The sequence below is a fragment of the Protopterus annectens genome, chromosome 12.part0 (assembly GCF_019279795.1).
Source record: "Protopterus annectens isolate FY-2018-M chromosome 12.part0, PAN1.0, whole genome shotgun sequence".
Taxonomy (NCBI): Eukaryota; Metazoa; Chordata; order Ceratodontiformes; family Protopteridae; genus Protopterus; species Protopterus annectens.
In genome coordinates this window covers 313,264,073-313,289,664 of record NC_056746.1, presented here as the reverse complement: position 1 = coordinate 313,289,664, position 25,592 = coordinate 313,264,073, and the positions used below count along the sequence as shown (strand labels likewise).

The window sequence follows — 25,592 nt, the reverse complement described above, 5'->3', positions numbered from 1 at the left end:
CCCTAAACAAGGTATACACAAGGTATGGTAATCCCTATGAGGTATCTGTTTCCCACAAGAAATACAGTTATTCACTTTTTCTGACATCCGGTTAAATACTGAGGCAAGAAAAACCAAAATATTCCCCAACGGGGTACTTAGCCAACTTTGATTCGGTCTGAAACTCCGACTTCAGAAAATTTCAGAACGCCAACCTGCACTCGCAAAACTGCTTCTGCATCGGACCATGCGGCAAAAAAGACTGAGGATATGACGTCGGTCATGCGCATTTGTACCCTGACGTCCTGACGCCAGACTAATGCGCCTTGACCGACGTCAGCCATATACTTTGGTATTCGGGCCGACTGGGACAGCGGACTACCCAAGTGTTAGGACTGCAGCAATGTGGAATGAAGAACATCTGAAATTACTGCAATTAGATGTTGCATAGATGCATTAGCAACAACAAATATCTGCTAAAACAAGCTTTAACTATTTTTAAAATCTTCTCCATTGGTAAATTTGCAGATTATTAAGATGCAGACTTAACTATTGTAAGGAAGTTCTTTTTATTGTACATCTTTTATCTAAAGGTATTGCTTTCAGATCCAGGGATGTAACGGTTTCATTGTACTCAACACTTATTAGGCTAATTATTGAGTATAACATGCCCTCTTTGCGTATGTACCTGTCCACACACTTGTCAAAACTGGAAACACCATGATGCTTTCTCACTAAAAAAAATAAAGGTCTGTTGTTGTCTTTCGGCTTAGGTGCCAGCTTGACGTTCAACCTTCAATGAAGGCACGCCCATTTACGCATGTCTTTCGAACGCCCACCCAACCGCGGGGAGGACATGCAGACTCCACACAGAAGGCACTTCCCGCACTCCAGCCGAGAATTGAATGGGAGAACCTCTTGCTGTGAGGCAACAATGCTACCGCTGCAAAAACTATGCAGCCATCTTGCAGCATTGCCCCTCTTCTCTGTATCATACAGGCTATTCAGAGGTAACCTCAGCCTTGCAAATACAGCTTCAACAGACCCTATTTTATTAGGCATATTAAATATTTGCAAATTCAATGGTATCAAACACCTGCCGAATGGATAGCAATCTTTTTTTGCAAAATAAATAGAACAAGTTTGTATCACAGGGGATACTGCCTCTGTTTAACAATCCTTCACTCCACATAAAGCAAAGTACTTCTCTTATTCTATTCAAATTTAATTTGGACGAATGGATGGGTAACCACAAATTCACCTCAGACTTGGTATCCATGTCTCTCATGGAAATGGGAAACATGTAAATGTCCCTACATAACTTTGTTCCGACTATCTCTAGGTTATCTGTATGCAAAATATAAGGGCTAAAAACTACTATGGGAATATGAAGTTAGGCCTCTTAAGATCCTCACAGATCAACAGCCTAGTAAGTACCTATGAACCTATACACATATGTTTACATAACTCTAACTGTAAGTTATTTCATACTTAATGTCAAAGAAGAAGAATGCAGCTCTAAATCCTACAATGTTGGTAATGTGACATTATAATTTTACTGGCAATGTATAATTTCCCCAGCAGAGCTCAGTGTGCATTTTTTTCAAATGACACAGCACCCTCTGTAGCTGTTGGAAAAAAGTGTAAACTGATAAATGTCTTTGGCATGCTTATCTGAAAAGACTACACAGTCTGAAACAAACTTTCTTTTTTCCTTCATGAGGAGGACAGTCCCTCCAACATAGTATTTATTAGTCTGTGTCCAGTACTAAAGATGCTAGCTAGATTAGACTTAATTTATACATTTCTGTATCAATAGCCCAAACAAAACTTAAAAACCTACATTTTCCTTTTGTTAGTATGAGTTAATTGTAGCTCTGTCTATAGCTAGATGGTTTCCAAATACCCTACGAATTAATGAAAAACAATGCTGAGTTAAACCAACACTAACTTGAGAAGCTGATAAATTGAACCTCAGGAAGTTCCTGTGGGCAGGAAAGGCATATCTAATGATACCAGTCTATCACAGACATGAAAGCATTGCATAGCTGCACAAAAATGACTACTTTGAAGGTTAACCTTTTATTTATTAGATTAGTTTATCCAGTAGCTAGTCCAAGGACCATTTTAGCCATGACCTGGACCAAAAAGCAGTAAAATTTTACATTGTTTACAGTGTTGCATCTTAGATCATTTTTTTCACAGATTACAGGTTCATAGTTAAGCTTTGGCATTAAAAGCACATGATATGACATTGCCAGCAGTTAATTTATAACCACAGATATGACACACTGTCAACAGTTATGAGAGTTTAAAAATTAGTGTTACAGCTAAAGTTTAAACATAAATTGCAAAATACATGTCTTGTCCAACAGGTCCATATTTACAATATTTAGTTGTACATTACACAGATGTGAGTTAGCATAACAGTGATAAGGGTTAACATGTTTTAGAATGAAATATTAATGCAAGACAAGACGGTAAGGTTAGTAAATTATATGATGGGGTGCAAGAAGTTTTATAACAATTTTAGGGTCAAACAGATATAGACCTAGAACAAATTTATTGAGATGAGTGATACAAGGAGTACAGGAAGTCTTCTTCCACAAATCTTCAGTAGATTTTAAAAGTTTTGCTGAGAACAAGAGGTGGGGTTGAAAGAACTACTATCCACTGCTTGGACTTTGGTAGCAGAACTTGCATCTCTAAAACAGCTATCTTTGTTAGCCTCCTTTATGTACTGCATTAATTTTTCCTGTTGTTACGATAGTCTACATCATGTCAGGTCTTTTTTGGTATTACAATTTGCTGGGTCAGTTTTGCTAAAGATCTTTGGAGCTCTATGTAGTCTGAAGGATTCTTCTGTATTAGCTTTTAAACTGTCAAGGGAGGTCCTTATATTTCATTGCAGCTAAAAGATGGGCAGTACATTTTATGTAGTAGGTCATGAGCCATGGTTGATAAAAGGCGAGTTGCTCAAGCTGTGAAAGGAAGCCAATTGGTCATTTGCAATATATGGCAATAATGCCCATCTTCTAGGGTTACAATGAACCTGCATATTTTATTAATAGCTAGCTGTAACAGTTGAGTATTTTAAATGGAGTTAAGTACAGTTTACTCATTCACCTCCACTGGCAATGTCACAGCTGTAGCAGCCTGCACACATTTTCATACAACGGAGCATTTTTTTTTTAAAAAATGCATTTAAAGAAGAAAAGCTAAACCAATGTAAATATCTTGTGGACAGTAACTATAATTTGAAAATGTGCAAACAATACGTCCAGCAAAAAGTCTTTACTAAAGAGAAGTCTGTGCATTCGCAATCTTCACATCAATACTTTTAATATATTACAATGCTGAAAAATTCAAAATATTATTTTTCTCTAAATTTCCACAAACTTTTCATATATTACAAACTGGACAACCTAGAATAGTGTCATCAGTGCTTTTGCTCAGGAGATGTGAACTTCTATGGGTCTATATTACATATCTGAACGCTTAAATGTTTGAATCGCTAAAGATAGACCTTTGGCAATCAAACATTTAAATGTTCGAATATGAATAAAAATAAAAAAAAAAAACTAAAGGGTGTAAGGAGGGGGCAAGCACCCCTGCACCCCCCACACTACTTAAATATACGAACTACAAGATCACGCTACAGTTTAGGGAAAGGGAAATTTCCCGTTTCTGCACTGAAGTGCGATCTCGGAGTTGGTATATTTATGTTGCGGGAGGTGTGTGTGTGTGTGTGTGTGTGTGTGTGTGTGTGTGTGTGTGGGAGGGCAGCCCCCCATGTGGGGGGTGCAGGAGGGCTTGCCCTCCTGCTTAAACCCTTTCCTTTTTCTTTTTTTTTACATATTCAAACATTTGAATGTTCAATCGCTAAAGGTCGATCTTTATCGAAAATGTTCGGATATGTAACATAGACCCGAACTTTTATATGGTGACAAGAATTTATTTTCTGACAGCCTCTTTACTGAAATAGAAATATAAATACGAATGTTATGTCTGAATAGTTAACAATATAATTAACCATCTCTTAAGCTGTACAAGTTAAATGTACAAGTTACATGCAATTTTCATATTATCATCTTTCAAGCTATACAACTTACAGTGCAAGTATCAGTCTTAACTTCCTCCAGCATCACCTGTGTTTTTTCCTGATATTATGCAATATTTCTAAGTCAGTAAGTCTTCATAATTATTATTATCACCACAGAAACTAGCAATATCTCCAGCAATGTGCATTATATATGGACAGTGGCAGTGTATTCACCGCCTTCCACCATGCATTTCACACTATGGCCATCAATAACATGTAGCGCATTCAGTAATGAAAATATGCAAGAAATATGAAAATAGTGGCTAATATCACCACTGTAATGCATCCTAGATTAAAAATCAGTATCATTTGTTTCTTGCACCTTGCCCTTTCCTAAGGTGCATATTATTATTTGGCAAGTAAGTTAAAGGAAAAATACTTTACCTGCAGTTTAACGCAACCCATAGGTTTATTTTTTTCCATACAGTATGGATCAGTATGGTTTACTTACCAGACAACAGCCTGTACTTCATACATCTTTCATTTCCTTTTTAGAATCAAAGGAAATGAAACCCAATACCTTTTCAAGCCTAAAGTGTTGCATGCTTTTACAGAGGCATTCCCCTCTGACTGCATGACATACAATAGATATAGGGATATTTGTAGGATTTTCCGTCAAGGTACTGCCCACATTCTCAAAATATGCAGTCAATCTTTCTGATGTCAGCAGCTGCTATGAAAAATAAAAGATATGCACATTGCTGTGGAACTCTTCTATACTGACTTTGCTGCATATAGAAAGAAAAGTAGTATCGGTGCACACAACTGATCTTTTAAGATGTGATCCACTTTTAGTAAGTATTCTTTTCTGTAAATACAAGGTCTTTAGAGACAGTACTGTTTTGGTCTTATGCACAGCACAGAGAATAAATGGAAGTTCTGTACTTACCATAACACTGGATCCTTTTCATCCTAGTCCTTCAATACATCTGTTGGAATATGGGTCTATTGCTGGATCTGATCCAGCTGCAATGTTTGTGTTCCTGCCTCAAGCTAATTTAAGAACATCTCCAATTTCTCTTTTGCTCTCTCTCTCTGTCCCTTAGATCAGCTTTGCTGATTATGTACTAACAGAAGTAGGGAAGGGACAAGATTTTAAGTGGGTATAACAGATCTGTCTGAAAAGGTGACAGGTGGGATGTTGTATCAGATGGGTCAAGACGAAAAGGATCCAGTGTTGTCCAAGTACATTACTTTCATATCTTATTTCAGCCAATCTGCACGATCTGACTACTGGAACAGAATCACAAGCTACCTGAACTGGGGGGGTGACATCATGACATGATATCTCTAACAACTGTAATTCCAAAAGAGGCTCTGCATCTTGAAGTAATGTTTAGCTTGTAATACATGGCAAAGGTCTGTAACATAGACCGTACTGCCTCTGTACAAATTTCAACTATGGAAAACTATGGAAGAGAGCTCCTGGTCTAGTTGTCAATGTTTTATCTCTTGGTGAGTAAGCAAAGGATATGCAGTCTGACAGCCATATGAACATGTTACAAACAACTGACAGTCCTTAATTGTTTTGTGAATGTTAAACAGAGTTGTCTATGAACATACAGAGTACAAATGAGGTATTCTCTCTTATTGTGGTGATTAGGGAAGAATACAAACAGGTAAATAGGTTGGTTTAGTTGCGTCTCTGTTGCTACTTTTGGGGGGAAAAGGATTGATTTGATCTTAAGAGAGAGACTGTCTTTGTAAAACAATAAATATAAAGAAGAATAAGATACAGCTTGTGACTCAAATTCTGTTGGCTGAAGTGATGGCCACTACAAAAAGTGTTTTACAGAAGAATGCAAAATAAAGACGTTCAGAAAGGACTTTCAGAATTGTTGGTTATTGGAAACTATTGTGGAAGCTAGAAATGGTAGCTAGCTGCACCTTAATTGTGGAATAGCTAGAGCTGGCATCAAAACATTAGACAGGAATTTGGAGACATCTGGGATAGGGGTAGAAAAGGGCTCTTATACCTTGCTAATTAGCCCAGTAAGACAAACATTTCAATTTACACCCATAGACTTTATGAGTGGATTTTTTTCTGCAATGCAGACAATATGGGAGCCACACTCGGGTATAAGTCAGGGTCTTTAGCCATTAATGGAATTGGAGATACCATTTTGTTAATTTTACATTCTCTGTAAGTCTGGTAAGGCTCTCTGAATTGGTGAAAAAGAACAGCTGTCACGGATCTCATGGGTGCAGGGGAAACCACATATACTTGGGCTAGAGTGCAGCAATAAAGATAACTGTGGCTTTACTTGGTGAGGCTTTCTGTACAAAATGGAGATCGGGGAACTGGAGAAAGGCATACAGGAATCTATGAGGGCACTGCCACACCACAGCATTGCTCAATGACTGCCCCTTGGAAGAAATCAGGACAAAATAGTTGCTGCATTTGGTGTTAAACTGGGAAGCAAACTGATCACAGCAAGAGATCCCAGCAGCTGAAGATCATTTGTGCTATTGTGGGATTGAGGGACCGCTGAGCCTAAACATGCTCACTTTCCCCAGGATGTATGTGTTGCAGTCAAAAAGCTGTGAAAAGTCAGTGTCCACTATCATACCCAAACAGCCTTTATGCAGTGGGGTAAGATATGGATCCCACCTGCTTATTGATGTACCATACAACTGACATGTTAACTGACTTTACAGAGATCACTCCCAGAAGAAGAAAGTTCTAACATTCCTGCAATGATAGCAAACCTGCCCTCACCTCAAAAATACTGATGTGAAAATTGACCTCTGCCTCTGTCCACAAACCTTGGACAATTCTCCCCTAGAAATGTCCCACCTCCCCACCCTAGAGAGTAGACATCTGTGTTGACTATCGCTGATGGGGTAGAACAGTAAAAGGTCTCCAACGATACTTTTGGAGAGGCCAATCACCAGTTCAGGTGCATTTGCAAAGTTGAGCTATGCATAATGGGATGCCGAAGAGATATGTTAGGTGGGATCATTGGACTCTCTGCATCCATTAAATCATTTTCATGAAGAAAAGTGCACGAGTAGCAAGACAAAGGTAGTTGCCTTCAGTCTTAGGACTTTTATGAACAAGGAGTCTGGAGTTTGTGGTGATACTGGATGCATTGGATTATGGTCCTGAATCTGAATTCCATCTGAAGGAATGCTCACAACGGAATTTGTTGTGTCCAAATGGTATACTATGAAAACAATAGATTGAGTAGGCTGAAGTTTTGTGTTTTGTAGCCAACTGAAATACCTAAGGGTAGCTAAAGCTATATTAAGTAACTTTTGGCTTTTATGAGTAACTTTTTGGTTGCAGGAGCTAGAAGCTAGTCATCTAAGTGCATGAATACTTGTATTCTTTTTGTTGCACATGGGCTGCAATTAATGCCATCACTTTGTGAACACTCGGCTGTGGTTTGGCCAATAGCTAAGACTCTGAATTAAAAGTAACTGGCTTCTAGGCAGAAGCACAAAACTTTACTGGATACTTTGGCAATTCTGATGTGGATATAGACATCTTAGAGGTCTATGGAGCATATACAGTGTTTGCCTTCAAGCAGACAAAATCCAAAACAGTGACCATTCAAAGTAGGGTCCTTTTGACATAGTAGTTTATGCATGTGAGATCCAAGACTGGCCTGAGGTTTTTTGTTTCACTGCAAATATAACAAACTTGGAATAGATTCCTGCCCCTCTCTGGTCTGGTAGGACCTCTTTGGTGGTTCTTTTTTCTAAGACCGTGGATATCTCTCTGCTTGCCGTTATGCAGAGGTAAGGTGGAACATCTGAAAGTGGCAGTGTTTGGCATGGAGGAGGATGGAAAAAGGGTATTGCTTAGCCTCTGGATAGAAGGTCTCTCACCTACTTGTTTTGCATAATGGCTGTCCATACAGCTGAGTGGAGAGAGGAACGGTCAGTCCAGCCTTCACAGATCCTGACAGTGTCTGCTTGTAAATGGACGCTGAATTCCCTGGTTATGGAGACTTACTCTCCTACTTGGATGGTGCCTACTCAAGGGCCACCATTGCTTTGGCTATCCTTGTCAGAGTGGAGTCAAGGGGTTGCTGTTGGGCTATTAGAAACCAAAGGAATTTGGGGCCCTGCATATTTCTTACTGAAAGAACTCTACGGGGTCTCGTATTGAAGTCCTAATTTTCATTCCTGCTCGCACCTTTGCAGTTTGTCTTTTACTGCAGAACCAAATAAAGAATATCCATTATGAGAGGCACTGGTAAATGCTGTCTTAAAGTTATGTACAAAATCACACAGCAGAGGCAGGCCCCAATGCTCTTGCTGCCCCACTGGGTACATTATGTAACAGATGCATACAGACATTGTAGATATTGAACATCACACCCATGTCAGTGTTAATCAATTTTCTGAACTTGGGGGTGGGATGCTTTTGCAAAGATTCTAAAGTCCGTAAATCTATTTGGAAGAGATTCATATGTATAACATAGTTGAACTGCCTCAAGTCAAAGGTGCCCGAGGTGTAAACATGCTTCTCCAACTTGTCCAGTACTCTGGACTCCATGTTTAATAGGTGGGCAGCTGCTGTGTCATCTGAGGAGGGAGCGGTACAGTAAGCCTCAAATAACACTTCATTCTGAGAGGGTGGGTAGGTAGATCAGGACCTACTACAGCACATGAATTCTAGAATTTTGTCAAAAGCAGCATCTTTTGGAGTGGATTTCAGGAAACCTCTTTATCATCAGAGTCATAATCCGAGGATAAGGGTTTCGTAAGGGATTCTGTGTGCTCTTTTGCACATGCTTTTCCTTAGAGTATCTGGATAAAGCTAGTCCAAATCACCAGGGGGAATTAGCATGAGCTTCAGGGGCCTGTAGAAGCTGAAAACTTGTACAGCTTACTCACTGTCAAGGGGAACCAGAGCCTATCCCTGCCCTCAATGGGCACAAGAGAGAGAAATAATGGTTGTGGGATGCCAATCCATCACAGGATGAACGTGCACGAACAGAAATGCACACAATTACAGGAAAGTTAGAGAATCTCCAATTTGCCCGCCTGCATGTCTCCGTTACGTAAGGAAAAACAAGACCACACAAGAAGCCCACATAAATGCATGAGAGCATGCACACTCTGGACACCAGATTATTTGGCCAGCTATAGAACTGAAGAACCAAATGCTGTAAGGCATCAATGTTAACCAAAGCACCAACTCTTGGAAAAATTACATTACAAAATAACGTTTTTCTACTACATTTATGTATGCTTCGCAGCTTACCTAAAGCAAAGAACAGTTTTCAAAAGAAGAATACGTAGCGATTGGTTCAGGGTATCAAGAAATGAATTTACAGTCAGGACCTAGGCAAACGTGTACAAAGATATACAGGAAGCCAAAGCCTCAGTAGCTCTGACATTTTAATCTGATGACAAAGGAAATGCAAAATTTGCAATTCTATTATCATTTGCAATCTCCATCAGCTTCTCTTACCAGTCATCTGCCCTCTTTGGAAGAAATGTGTGTGCAATACATGTACATACATTCATTTTACAAGGCATCATGGGATGTATGCAAACTATGCCAAAAAAGAAAAATGTTCTGGTACTGGCTTAGAATTCCCTGTTTTTCATATATTGGCTGAAAAAGCTTGAAAATATACTACAGTTAACAATACATGCATAGAAGCAAACAGCATCCTACATAAGGAATTCACTTTATTTTTATCGTTTTAAGGAAAGAGGCAGTAGGCATATTTACCTGTTTACATCCCCCAACCTGAGCACTGCTATTAGGTAGACTATGGAAAAGCATTTTGTAAAAAATCTGCTCATTATATAAGAAAATAATAACTTTGTTTTAAAACAAAAGCAAAGAGGATGAAGGGCAGGAGTTACAGCATTTTCTAGACATGTTTATGTGCAATGATTAGCTGGAGATGTATCATCAAAGCTAAACCTGACCCTGTCAATCCAATGGTACTAACTTTCCTTTGAAATAAAATCAACATTGTTAGACAGAGGAGTTTGGATGCTGCACTCCTATGTGTTGTGCATCTTGGGCCAGGGCACTTAACAATGGACTGCATCACATGCAAGGCATTTGGGTCTTGCTTCCTCATAAAACATATAACTAAATTGATTTTTAAAGGTGTTCTTCCCCCTTAATCCCAGTCTTACAAAAAGGGGAAAAACATCAATAAATACCAAATTGCTGTACCTTTGGACAGTGGAAATAGTACAGATGTGTATCTTACTATAACAGTAGATGTCCTTCTCTTCACTGTTGCAGTATTATTCACTGAAGGGTTCTCCTGCCAAGGATAGCCCAACATCCGACAGTATACCAAAGCCTTTAGTTTTTTACAGGCACTGTATGTCATACATATGCTTCCCATTTAGGGTGTAAGGCATAGGGCGTAAAGGTGATGTACCTGCACAAATACTCAGGACTGAATTGCCTCAGGGGGAACAAAATATCCTCAAGGACAAAGTAGAACATATACATCCAGAAGAAAAAAGTTCAAAAGGGAAAGGAAATGACAGCCCCTTGTTCAGGAAGGCAGTAAAAAGACAGGGGCAAGAGTCACCACCGGGGGGGTGGGGGGACGGAATACTGCAACAGTGAAGAGAAAGTAACATTTTACACTGTACTAAATCCTTCCATATCACTGTTGCAGTACTCTTCGCTGAAGGGGGAGTACAAGCGCTAAGAAGATGACTGGGAGGAGGAAGGCACAGTAGTGCCTTCTACAAACACATGCAGTACAGCCCTGGTAAAACCTGCTCTGGCCCTGGAAATAGCATTGTTTGTAATGCTTAGTAAAATTATGAACAGAGAACCAAGTAGCAGCTATAAGGATGGAACCAGTGTCCAAACTCTTGAAAAAGGCACCAGAAGAGGCTACCACCTTAGCAGTATATGCACTTACAAATAAAGACATTTGCTATGAAAGGTATAACAAAAGGAAATGACCTTGTAGATCCAGAAGGAGATGGTCTGCTTGGAAAAAGCTAAACCCAAATTTGTGGGATGAAAAATAACAAAAAGTTGCTCAGATCTGCCAATAACCTTTGTTTTATGCAAATAATATCTGAGCTGTCTATGCAAGTCCAACATGTGGAGAACCTTCCCAATGGTAGACTGTGGAAAAGGAAAAAAAAGGAAGAAAGAGGAATAGATTGATTAAGGGCCAGCTCATTAACTACCTTGGGCATAAAGGGAGGATTAGTATGAAGTGACATCCTGTCTCTGTGAAAAAAATGAAAAAGGAGGAATGGCCATAACAGCTTAAAACTCAGACAATCTCTTGGTCGAAGTAAGAGCTGACAGAATAGTCTTCCAAGTACAAAACTGCAAGGAAACTGAACTAGCAGGTTCAAAAGGAGCCTAAATCAAATTTTCAAGACTAAAATTGAGGTCCCGAGAAGGAAGAATAGGCTTTCTTGGGGGTCTGATATGAAGGACACCTTTAAGAAAATTCTTGACCTCAAACTGAGAGGCCAAAGGAGGGCTCAAGTGCAGACAAGCAGGGATAGCTGACAGGTGAGCTTTAACTGAAGAATAGGTTAAGCCAGCATGGTGCATATCACACAAATAAGCAAGAACCACAGAAACCTCAGCAGACAGGGGATCTGGATGGTGACAGAAGCATCAAACAAAATATGTTTTCCATTTAGACATATATAATTTTTTGGTAGTGGGTTTCCTGGCCTCCTGCAGAACCCAAAACACATCCTCAGAAAAGCAGTGCCTAGCAGGGATAAAAAAACCCATCACCCACAGTGCCTTTTGAAGAGTGGACAGGTAAGGATAGATAAGAGATCCCTTATCTTGTGTGAGAAGATCCACGTGGTAAGGAAACTTGTGGTGATTGCCCTGGCCAGATAAAAAAGAAGGGGGAACCATTGTTGTCTGGGCCAACGGGAAGTTACCGACAAGATTTTGTGAGAGTCCTACTTGACACCTTGTGCAGAACTCTTGGCAGCAGAGGAAGGGGAAGAAAGGCATACAGAAACACTCCCTTCCAAGGAAGACATGGCATCCACTTTCCATGTCAAAGTACTTGGTATTCTATAACAGAAAAGTGGAAGTTGCCTGTTCAGATTGAGGCAAAAAGATCTACCTGAGGAATACCCCACCAACAGACAATGTCCAGAAACACATCCATGTGAAGCACCCATTTCTGATCCTGTGTTCTGGACTTGCCATTAGATTCTGCACTGAAGGAATGTAAACTGACTGAAGAGTCACCCGATAACTGTTAGCCAGATCCAGGCCTGAAGAACTAGTCTGCAAAGGAGATAAGACCTCATACCCTCCTGCTTGTTGATGTACCACAAAACACTGGTATTGCCCGTGAAGATTTTCAGGGGGCCAGGGAAAAAAAGGGGGAAGGAAAGGCTTGTAGAGTTAGAAGCAGACTCCACATATCTTTTATGCTGATATGGTCTGACCTTTGATAGGAAGTGAGAGACCCTGAACTTTCAGACGGCCACAAGAAGTGCTCTACATTAGGTCTTTGGCGTCTGTGAACAGTTTTTCTGTAGGGGCTGCAGCATGAAAGGGCAGTCCTGGAATGAAAGAAATTTGCTGCATTCACCACTGCAGCTTGAGTTTGAGACCAGGAAACAAAGGTACAGGGCACTCCAGTGGGTGGCAATGTTGAAGCCACATCAATCTGAGGTACCACCGAAGCATTCACACATGGAGTCTGGCAAGAAGAAGCATAGGAATGGTGAAAGCCATAAACTCTAGAAGCGTGAGAAATTCCCTGGCCATGATAGATGGCAGCGGAAGAAGAGACTAGAAGAAGGTTGTCACAGACAAAACCTTGGGAGCAGGAAAAGAAGCCAACATGGGAATGGTCTGAATCCTGCAAAAAAAGAAAAAAATGATCCTGTAAGGGTGTCAGCAAAGACATCTGGAGACTGATGGTGAACCCCAGACTTTTTAGACAAGCGGTAATTTGAAGATCTTGTAGAAGACTGCTGGGAGAAGGAGCAGGCCATCTAGATTAAGGAATATCTGTATCCCTCGAAGCCTGCAAGAGGTAATGACAGGATTGAGACATTTGGTGAATAGCCTTGGGTCAGTAGAAAGGTCAAAGAGCAAAGCAGAGAACTGAAAATAAGAGGAAGAAACAGAGAAATGTAAAAATCTCCCGAACAGAGGGTGAATAGGGATGTGAAGATGGGCATCCTTGAGGGCTATAGATAACAATAAGGCTTTGGGAAGAAGAAGAGGAAACAAAGTCTGAGGTGACAGAATCATGAAAGAAGTGATCTTGAGAAAAGTGTTAAGGAGAGAGAGGTCCGGAGGTGGTCTCCTGTCCTATCCTTCCCAAGGAACCACAAACATCCTAGAGTAAAAATCTCTTCCCACTTTGGTGGGTTGAATGGTGCCCTGATCCAAAAGAGACTGCAAAACCTGTGGCTGTGGAAAAAGAAAGGATTAGTCTGGAGGAGGCTGTGAAAATGTCTAAAATGGGTGTTGGTGGGGGAGAGATTTCCATATAATGAAATACCCGAGTGTCTGGTAATAAACTATTCATTTAATTTGGTGTCCTTCATTTTGTTTCTTTTCTGGCACTTTTCTTTTGGGTTCTTCAGTGATTGTTTTTTTTACTTACTAAGTTCGTCTTCATTTTTGGTTATAAGTGTGAAAGAAGATTGACTGATAAAATGATAGAATAGTCTGAATAATGATTTTCACAATAGTTACCTAGAACAGTAGCTAGCTAGCCACTCATTTGTGTAAACACTGCCTCTAGGTGATTTGGTTACACTGACTAATTTTGATGGGGAAGCTCGTCCTCATGTAAAAACAGTGTTGATGACAACAATTACCTAGACTAATAGCATATAGTTTAATGCCTAAGTTGTTGACAGCATCAGCTCTGCAATTTGTATAGTACAGAATATATGAATTTAGGTTTGGGAATGAGAACAGTTTTTGACTTTTTAATGGGTTAATTAATCCTTGTATTTTTATATGGTTCAGAAGTTTTAGAAGAATTTTTGAGATTACTTTTTTTTTTTTTTTTAAATTCTGAAGGAAAACTATCTTAATTTGTTATTAGCTAATGGCTGGCAAGCTTAATTTTCCGCAATGAAAAAGTATTTTTAAGACCACCTTGATTTACATGGATTTGTAGGGAGAGCAGTTATAATAATGGAATATATCCAGTTTGTGAACAGTATAACATTTACTACTACACGTTATTTAAACTGAAAACTGCATCAATAATATGCTTATTTGAATGTATAACTCCTTTTTGTGTTTTTGATGTCTGACATATTCTCAGATTTTTCTTGGATTCTTATTACATTACCTCACAACATATGTATGATTTATCAGGCCAGATGCAGATATGCAGTATGTACTGTGTAACCACTAATCCCATTGCCTTGTTTTTTTTTTTAATAAATTAATGAGGTTAAGGAATGAAAACCTGAATTTGGCAAAGCTGAATTGTTGAAGGGCCTGGAATACGAGATTTTCAATGTCTGCATTAATGAGGACTGCAATAATACATTCCATTATTTTACATGTTTGTTTGTATCTTTCGGCTTTTCCTGATTAGGGGTCACCACAGCGGAACTCCGGTCCGTTAATGATTGGCAGTTGATTTTTATGTACCGGCTTGCCAGGCCTGACGCACAACCTTCAACAAAGGTACACCCATTCACGCATATCTCCACGCAGAAGACGCTCTAGCTGAGAATCGAACCGGACAGCGTCTTACTGTGAGGTGACAACGCTAAGGCTAGTGAAACAAAAGGGTCTACAATTACTTGGTTCCATGTACGGACCACAAATGTGTAATGGCACATTTTCCAGGCTTTGGGAATGTAACTAGTGGACAGACTTGGTTTAAAAAGGTTAAATAGGAGTTCAGACAGGCCACAGTTGGCAATGAAAATCTGACAAGCTGGTATTCTACCAGAGCCCATTGATGAGATGTTCTTCATTTTAGAAAGATCTCAAAGGACTTGTTCCAAAGTAATTATAAGGTATGGTTTGATGCATGGAATACGTGGAATAGTTATAATTGTGGGTGGAGTAAAAGTTGCACTAAATATGTCAGTTAGGATATTAGCTATTTTTCCTTTGGGTTAGAATGGGCAATACTAATTCCAAACATTGGTATACATTAGTTAACTTCATAATACAGTTAAAGAAAGATTTGTAGTTCATTTGTTGGTTTCACTGGCTAGATTAATTTCATATTCAGCTTTGAGTTTTCTAACAGTACCCATAAGCTCTTTTTAGTTTGCTTAAGTATTCTGTTAAGGTTGGTAGGATAGGATCCCTTGTAAGCATTAAAAAAATGTCCTTCTCTTGTTACATTGTTTATTTATATGGGCATTTCGCCATAAGGGATTGTTTTTAAAGTTCCCATGATATTTGATGCAGACAGAGACTGACTTATTAAGGCAACTATTAAGTGACAAGAGAAGTTACAGGCTTAAACAGTGACTCTAGCAATGGGAGCAACCAGTGGAGGATTAATGTGGATTTTATTTAGCTCATCAGGTAACTGAAGGCTTGCTTTGGAGAAGTCCCATAACAGAGATGTATCTGGAGGGGGAAGTACCATCAGTTTTAAATGAAAAAAGGTCACTGATTTACACTGTGATCTATTAATGGAAAATTATATAAATGGAGGTGAGGAAGAAGGGGATATACTTCTAACGACAAAATCAAAGGTATTTGGATTTACCCAAGATAATTTATACTGTTTTGTGCAAAGCATAACAGCCTGCCAAACTGAGCAAACTACAGGTTATTTAACATTTCTAAGGCTTTGACGCCAGCAAAAAACCAATCAAAATCCAGCCTATGCACCCACATAACATGGTCAATCAAAAATAGGCACTTTGATCCTTTAAAGGACCCCAAGTTCAGGTAGCGGTCATATGGAAGCCTCTACTTTCAGCAGCAGTAAGAACTAGATGGAGAAGGGCTTTGTGGTTTCCCCTCCTCCTTTGCATTTCCTGCTATCTTCTCCATACTACACATTAAATCAGTGGCCTAGTACTGAAGAGATAAAAACTAAGTTGAATGATCAAGATGGGTATACGACTTCACCAAGTGTGTCTCCTCCTATATACTACTTTTTTTGGATAGGGTATCAAAACAGAAAAAGGATCAGGAAGGACATCTGGAGATGTGAGGAATGCTTTTTTGTTGTTTACAGATGCTACTGTCCTCTTCTCCTCAAGTGGCTGTGATCTTTAACAAGCAAAAGATCAATTCATCTGCTTTGTATGAAGTAACAGGGATGCAAATCAGCACCTCCAAATCTGAGGTCACGGATCTTTCCCAGAAAGATAGAGAACTGCTTTCTGTGGGTGAGAAAGGGGAGCAAATTATTTCCGATGATGGAGACAGAGTATCTTGGGGTCTTGTTCATGAGTGAGGGCAAAGATTATCAGGAAACTGACTGGTGAAGGGATGCAGAAATTTCAACACTGCAGGAGTTATACCAGACTGGGGTCATGCCAGAAACTAACAACTGAGTCATAGCAGAAATACCTCAATTTACCAGTTAATTTCTGTTGCCATCATCTTACATGGTCATAAGCTTTTAGTAGTAGCAAGAGATGATGAAGCTATGTATACAAGTGGCAGAAATGAGGTTTCATCACAAAGTGATTGGGTGCACAGTCCAAGACAAAGGTAACAGCACAGTAGACAAAGTACAGTTGTGTACACTTACCATAGATGTAGATGTTTAAGTGTATTCACTGCTGTACTCATCACTTGTGGGCTATCCCTGCTGGGTAGCCATCGGCCGGCCCGAATACTCGAGTAAAGGATTTCCCTCCTGCGTTGGCTCTAGGTAGCCTGCTCCTGATGTCAGGTCGTCAGGGCTATAAAGGGAGGCAGCAGATGACATTACATCAGTTTTTCTTGTCCCCAACCTATAGGAGCCATGCCAAGAAGGCCAACCTGTGGTAGGCCATTAGCTATGATGGAAATAAAGAGGGGGAAGGTGGGAGGGGTACAGGACTGCAACAGTGAATACACTCGAGCATCTACATTTATGGTAAGTGTACACAACTATACTATGTTCTTTGTGTTTCACTGTTGCAGTCATCATTTGTGGGAAGATTCCCAAAGCTGAAAAGTAGGGTGGGAGGAAGGAGGGGAAGGAGCCAGAGTCTAGGCTTGCACTGCTTTAAGTGGAAGCCACAATGACCTGCAGGACGGCTGAAGCAAAGCCTGCCCAGGATTTGGAGAAAATATCCGGTTGGTAGTGTTTTGTGAAGGTGTGAACTGATGTCCAGGTGGCAGGTTCTAAAATATCCTTGGTAGGAATGCCTCTAAGGAAGGCAGTGGAAGCTGATGCTGCTCTAGTAGAATGGGTTCTGACTGATTTTGGAGGCATCTTCCCATGAAAGGAGTAGCAGAAATGGATGCAGTGTGATACCCATTTAGAAATGGTCTGCTTTGATACAGGTTTGCCCTCTGCCCCTAGGGCGAAGCTGACCAGCAGTTGGTCATACTTTCTGAAAGACTTGGTCCTATCCAGATAGTATCTAAGCTGTCTGTGCACATCTAATGTATGAAGAACCCCCCCCCCCCCATTTTGTCGGTTTGGAAAGAAGGTAGGGAGATGGATAACTTGATTAAGGGTTATGTCAGATACCACCTTAGGCATAAAGGAGGGGTTGGTTCTAACAGACACCCTGTCTGCATGGAAAATAACAAAGGGTTCAATGACCATGAGAGCCTATAGTTTGGAAACCCTCCTGGCTGAGGTTATGGCCAGCAGGAAGGCAGTTTTCGAAGAGAGGTGCTTCATTTCTGCTGAGGCAGCAGGTTCAAAAGGTGGTAAAGTCAGTTTTTCCAGGACAAGTTCAGGTCCCATGTTGGAGTGGGTGGCCTTCTAGGTGGTCTGATGTGTGGCACCCCTCTAAGGAATTATTTTAACAGGGGATGGGAGAACATAGGTTGCTCTGTTGTGAATGAGCAAAGATAGCTGAGGCATGAATTTTTGACAGAGGAGTATGACAATCCCTTCTTGAGCTCCGCCAGGTAGTCCAGAACCAAAGTGAGAGTGGCATGGGTGCTGCTTTCACCCTTATTGTGGCACCAGGCAGTAAATCTTTTCCATTTTGCGGACTAGGATTTCTGGGTGCTGGGCCTCCTGGCCTCCTTAATGATATCCAGAAACACCTTGCTCAAAGCTGGCCTGATATCTGCCTCTGGTGTATAAGCCATGCGGATAGGGTGAGTATTTGAAGATCTGGATGCAGTACTGACCCTTTTTCTTGGGTTAACAGCTTTTCTGTGAGAGGCAGGTTCATGGGTAGCGCCTTGGTCAGGCTGAGGAGCAAGGAGTACCAGTGCTGCCTGGGCCAGTTTGGGGCAATGAGGATGTCCCTTGGCCCTTCCTTCCTGATTGTTAGAAGTACAGTGGAAATCAGTCTCAAGGGAGGGAAGGCATATGCAAACAGGTTGTCCCAGTGAAAGGAGAGAGTATCCACCTTCCAAGCTCATGGGTGGAACTCCCTGGAGCAGAACATGGTCAGCTGTTTTCTATTGTTTTAAAGAGGTCTACCTCCGGCGCCCCTTAGAGGTGTATGATGCTGAGGAAGGTCTCCTTGTGTAGCTGCCACTCGTGGTGTTTCAGGACACTTCTGCTGTGGTGGTCTGCCAGGGTGTTGTGTTCCACTGGAATGTACTGGGCTATCAGATGTAGTCCCATCATTGAAGCTATCTGCCAGATTAGCATAGCTAGGTGACAAAGGGGGGTAGGAATGTGCTCCCCCTTGTTTGTTGATGCACCATATGACCATGGTGTTGTCTGTTTTGATCAAGGGCACTCCTGGTCTGAGTTGGACCCTGAAAGCTATTATAGTCCTGTGCACTGCCGGCATTTCCTTCAGGTTGATATGGAGGGCTAGATCTCCCTGATCTCAGCTGTCCTGAGTGCACATGTCTCCTAAGTGAACCCCCCAGGCTGTGTCTGAGGCATCTGTGGTGATGGTCTGGTCTTGAGGAATGGTAATAAAGGGTAGACCCCTGTTTAGGGTACAGACTTCTGCCCACCATAAAAGTTCCTTCCTTAAGCAGAGAATCAGAAGCAGCTGGTGCTCCAGTGACTGTGAGTGTTGGCACCATAGGTTTCTGAGGTACCACTGTAGTTTTCTCATGTGGAGCCTTGTCAAAGGCACCAACAGGATGCCATGTACCAGAGTGCTTGCAGGAACTTCCTTGCTGTAAGGTGTGTCCTGTGAGCTTGCTGAGAAAAGTAGAGGGGGAGAAAGCCCTGCTTCCCTGGAGAGAGGAAGGCTCTTTGGGTAAATGAGTCTAGGACAGCTAAGAATGTTATCCGTCTTGTGGGCTGGAATTGGGATTTTTCCCTGTAGATGGTAAATCCCAGAGAGGTTAGGAAGGTTTGGACAAAGGTAAGATCCTGTAGGAGTTTCTCCTTGGTTTTCGCCTGGATGAGACAATCGTCCAGATAGGGGTGAATCTGTATGTATTTCTGCCTGCAAAAGGCAATGACAGCAGCCAGGCACTTGGTAAAGACTCTGGGAGCAGTAGACAAGCCAAAGGGCAGAGGAGAAAACTGAAAGTGCTCTGAAGCGTAGGAAACTCCTGCAGGACTACCTTATGGGGACATGGAGGTAGGCATCTTTCAGATCTAGGGTCACTAGCCAAGCATTTGGTGCCAACATCTGCAAGAGTTTTTGAAGGGTTTGCATTTTGAATTTTGGCACTAGGAGGGCATATTCAATGTGGAAAAGTCTAGAACAGAATGCCAGGTGCCCTCTTTTCTGGGTACTAGGAACAGCCTTGAATAAAATCCTTTCCCCGCTTGTTCCTCTGGTACTGGCTCCACTGCTGCTTGAGCACAGAGTTTCTGAATCTGGCAGATGGCCTCTGTCCTCTAATTTGCCGGTATGTCTGGAGAACCTGAAAATCTGGGGTTCTCTATGAAAGTGAATCTGTAACTTGGGAAATGATGTTTAGGACCCACTGATCTGCTGTGATGGTTTGCCACTTGCCTAAGAATAGGCAAAGCCTTCCTCCTAGCCTGTCGGAGGGTCAGAGGGTACAGGGGGAGTCATTGTAAGTCCTTAGGGTAGGGAATGGACTTAGAACTCACTTGCCTAGGCATAGTAGATGTCCACTGTCTAGGCCTCGGCTGGCTTTGCTGCTGTTGCCTGGAGGGCCTATCTCTGTGTCCTTTCCTTTGCACAGCTTTTGCTTGGGCAGGAAAGGACCAGTGCTTGGTAGGAAAGTTCCTGTTGAATCTGGGGGGGGGGTTGTACCTGCAGGAAGTCCTTGACTGTGTGCATTGACTTGTCCTTGGCATTCATTTTCTTAATTACCTACTCTGCCTTAGGGCCGAACAATTGTTCCCTATCCAATGGGGCATCCATAAGTTTTGATTTAACCTGATCACGTAAAGGTTGCTCTCTCAACTATGCATGCCTTCTAATAACTGATCCAGAAACTGCAGCCTTGCTAGAGGCTACCAAAGCATCAGATCTGCAATGCAGGGAATGCTTGGCCACTTGAGAGCTGGAGTGTATCAGATCTCTTAGTTCTCTGGCACCGTATTTCTTTCTAAATAAGACCTAACCAGAGAGTAAGTAAAATGAAAAAGTAGAATCTGGTCTGGCAGCAAAAGAAAACCTTTTAATTAAAATAATCCAAAGTACAATAAGAAAAAAAGCAATAATCCAGGTAAGCGCTTTCATTTGTCACACTGACAAACTTCTTCTGACAATAAGAAACATCACTTCCTTCTGTTAAAACCATTTGAAATTCCCTCCTTTCAATACTATTGGTCCATTTCACAAAAACATGATGTCAGCAAAATGACAGCAAAATCACCCCCTCCATCTTAGACACACAAGACTGAAGCATATCTAAAAGGTGTAGTCATATAAATAAGCTGAATATACCTCAAATAATTGCATAATAAAATTATTGTAAAACTTTAAAAATATAAATATAATAAATAACCCAACACAGAGTACATGTAAAACCTACGTAAATAATTATAAATGTAAAATGAACCTAAAATAATGAAAAATTATGACCACAATATACTGAATGCATGCACAGTTTGGCGGTGCATAAATGTGTATGTTTTATGTATAAATATTACGAAATTCAAGTATGGTGAATAATATACAGTGTAATACTAATAATACTAAAAATATAGTAGTAAATATAATAAGGTATAATAGCCATTATGAATATTGGTGATGGAAAAATAAATAGAATAAATTATCTCTCCAGAAATTTTAATTTGAGTATGCTGTTAAGGGAAAGAGACTCATTCAGGCCTGGCCAAAAATGTGCGCACAGGTGAATTTGCCACCCCAATTCCATTTTTTTCTAAATGGGCTGGCCATGCCCCCCCCCCCATCATTGTTTTTTTTAAATATCTAAAACAATGAATTTGAACTGATGTGTGGGGTTTAAGCAAATGTGTTTTGCTAAAGCATTCTTTTCAACTTTGTCTCTAATAGCTCTAAGATGTTCACCCATCCTTTCTTTCAATTTCCTTTCTGTTTTCCCCACATAAAATGACACACAATGGGTGCACATAGCACAATAAACAACCTTTTCGGAAAAACAACAACATCTACCCATGAGCTTTATATATTGCCCATTTACAAGAACCCCACAGGTTTCTAAAATGAGGTTACAAAATTTACATCGACCACATTTGTACATGTAGCCTTGACAGTTGTTATTAAAAGTAGTCTCAAAACATTTCTTGAGGTTGTAACCTTTTTTGTACACAATGGAGGGAATGTATATCTAATTTAATCCTAAGCAAAGGAATCATTCAACAAAAAAGCCCAATTTTTCTCTAAAATAGATCTAATAGCAGAGCTATCGGAATTAAAGGTGGTAACAAAACTGCACTTAAAATTCTGATTAATAGTATTATTGTTATTAGTAGAAGTAATCTGATTGTTCTCTGCATTAGGTATTGTTGAATGTTTATTATCACTGTTGCTTGGAATAAAAATATTAGGGTTTGTTTCTTGCACAATGGTTTCATTTCTTAACAAGGGTTTAAAGTGTCCGATACTTCTCTTGGTGCGTACCTCCTGTATAACATCATCCACTAAAGAATTTGGGTAACCTCTGTGTAAAAACATGGTTTTTAGAAGTTCACATTCAGATATAAGGTCATCCCATTTTGTGACCATTCTAGCTGCCCTCACGAATTGTCCCTTTAGGACAGCTCGTTTCTGTGTATATGTGGATGGCAGCTTTCGTAGTGCAAAAAACTATTACTGTAGGTTTCATTGCGGAAGATTTTTGATATAAAGGAATGAGTTTCGTAATCTTCTCAATAGAACATCTAAGTAAGAAATCTGATTAAAATCCTTAACAGCTGTACATTTTAGAAAAGTAGTAGTTTGATTAATATAATTCACAAAGTCATCAATTAATGTACTTTCACCATTCCATAAAATAAATACATCTAAAAAGAGTAGGTATATCTTACAATACTGAAAAAATGTAGATGGAAAAATGTATTGTTCTTCCCATACACACATGACTATATTTGCGTATAGGCCTCCGCATGGAGAACCTATAGCTACTCCCTCATTTTGTAAGAATAATTTACCATTGAACATTATAAAATTGTTTTTAAGTACAACGTCCAGCAGTTGTTCATACAGGTTGATTTTAATTTGTGTGAAGCCCCTTTTAGTCAGGAAATTATTTACCCATTTGATATCAGTTCCGTGTGGTATGACAGAATATAAATCCTTCACATCCACAGTAATTAATATATCTGTTTTATCAAATTGGGATTGTTTTATCCTGGTTAGAAAGTCCCAAGAGTGTTTGGACAAGTGAGATTCTGCCATAACAAACTGTTTTAATTTTCCATCTAAGTATTTGGCTATAGGATTAGTTATCGAACCTTGTATATCGACAATGGGTCTCATAGGTGGTTTTATAATATTCTTGTGGATTTTAGGGACTCCAAACAGGACAGGTGTCATGGGATGTATTACAGTCATGTAATTTAACTTATCCATATCAATACTTCTCTCAATAAAAAGATCATACAAAATGCCCGTTATACGCCTATGTGCTCCATTCATTTCATTTATGGAACTTGGGCTATAAGTATGACTGGTTAAAATTTCTTCCATGTTATGTAAATAATCACGTTTATTAAAAATAACCATACCAACCCCCCCCACCCCCCCCCCTTGTCAGGTTTAATTAACCTGATATGTTTAGAATTCATTAACATTTTTAAATCATTGTTCTCAGTTCTAGTTAAATTGTACCTCCTTTTGAAATGTTTGTCAACAGTTCGGAGGTCCAATTCACGCATTTTTTCAAAAACTTCTAAATTGGGGTGTAGTGGTGGGTTATATGTACTGGAAACATAAAATGGATTGATCAATTGCATATTTGGCTAAAATAAAAAAAAAACAAATTAAGTTTAAGTAACCAGAGAGTAAGGCCTAGCATGTTTTTTCCAGGGTGTTCATGATATAACCCCTACCCCAAAAATAAGCCCCAGTAAATATGGTCAACAACACACAATGGACGTGTTGAATTATAAAATAATATTATTGACACCCACTGACTGAGGTTATCGTACTCTGTTCGCCTTTTTTGGACCATTCAGACACCCAAATTATTCTCTTTGCAGAAGTCGTAAGACTCTTTCACTGGGAGTCCTCCACAATTCTTGCTGTAACCTTAATCATCACTCACACGACGGTTGAGATCCTTGGGCCATAAACAGACGCAGGTGTATTTTGATCAAAGTACAGACAATGAGCGGGAAGCGCTCGCTCATGGTAACGAGCAGCTGTGGTAGTGTCTTCTCTTCATAACTGGCGCCATTTTGTGTTGCCACTACGGTCGCGTAAGTCTTCAATTAACCCCCCCGCAGACAAGATGAGTGCAAAAAGAAAGAGCTATTCTGTCGAGTACAAGAAAGGAATCGTGGAGGACTCCCAGGGAAAGAACCTGACAGCATACTGTAAAGAGAAGACGTTAGATCTCCGAATGGTCCAAAAATGGCGAGCAGCGTATGTTAACCTCAGCCAACAGGCCAACGAGGGAACAGCTAAGAAGTTTAAGTGTGGATCAGGTCGGCAACCATTATTTCCTGAGCTTGAAGACATCATCTGTGAGTGGATTGCAGGAGAGCAAAGGCTTTGGTCATGCGCAGAGCTGATATTCAAGCATTTGCCATTGCAATAGCACCACAGTAAGAAATATCCCCAGAAGAATTCAAAGCATCACAACACTGACTGGATGGCTTCCTTCAGCGACATAAACTGTCTCTAAAATGATCAACAACACTGTTGAAGCTGGAAGATACTGAAGTTATTAAACAAGCACTTGCGTTCAAGTCCTTTGCTGATAACATTGACTTTTCTAAATACCAACTCTCCAACATGACTGCTATGGATGAAACTGCAGTGTTTATCAGCCAAGGATCTCAAAGAATAATTGATCAGAGGGGTGCCTCGTCAATATATATTCCATCCACTGGTTACGAGAGTGCATGTGTTACCTGTATTTTGGCAATTCGTCTAGATAGAAAGAAAACCCCACCTCTGATCATCAGTAAGGGCTAGAAGGATAAGACTGAACATGTTTTAGGCATTAACATTCTTGAAACCGAAAAATCCTGGTGCACACAAGCAGTTATAAGGAAGTGGGTTGATGTAATTCTGCCACTTGTTTTGTGCGGTGGTGAAAGAGGTTTGCTAGTCTGGATTCAGCCAGCACTCACCGCGCTAAAGAAACAAAAATTCCTATCACGGAGGAGAATAGATCAAATAATGATTCCCGCAGGAATAACTGCCTATCTCCAGACTCTTGATATTGCAATAAACAAGCCATTCAAGGACGATTTGTGCATGGAACTCAATGACTACACTGAAAATAGAATGGAGAGAAATCAGCATGGAACCTTTGACTTGGGTTAAAAATTAATGAGCTAAAATCACTGACAGCTGTGTTGCCAATGCACTACGAGCAGGCTACTTGGACAAGCAGTGCTCATTTAAGGAGAGCTCTGTTGCTCGGCATGACGACTGGGGCCAATGGTGCTGCAGGAAATGGAGTCGCAAGAAATTCAGGCTGAAATTCGGGGGTTGGACACATGACAATGTTCCAGAAGAAGACGACATGACTGTATTTGAATAACTGTGAAAGCCAAGGTGCAGATATTCTGGAGTTGAAATGTTTGTTGCACTGTTTATGTAGAATTCTCACACAACTGTCAACCCGTTATTAGAACTGTTGTCCAATAATAGAAAAGTATGAAATAAATGTCAATTTGTGTACATGAAAAAATGGTGATTAGTGTTCATTAATAAATGTCAATTTTTGTACATGAATAACTGAATAAAGGTAGATTGTTGTATGGTGTGGGTAAATAAAGCATCCCCTGATAATAAGCCCTAATGCACATTTCGCCTGGAGAAAGAATATAAGACCTGGTCTTATTTTCGGGGAAATATGGTAGTAGTACTCTCTGGTAAGGTGGAAATTTTCTGCTTTAATAACTCCAGCGTGTTCTGTTGATATTTAAGC

General features: G+C 40.3%; 1 protein-coding gene across 5 annotated transcripts in view; it reads right to left on the bottom strand.

Annotated features, from left to right (window-relative positions):
* Positions 1 to 25,592, bottom strand: part of STX17 (syntaxin 17) — a 1,023,817-nt gene that overhangs the window by 432,066 nt on the left and 566,159 nt on the right. The window lies entirely within an intron of this gene.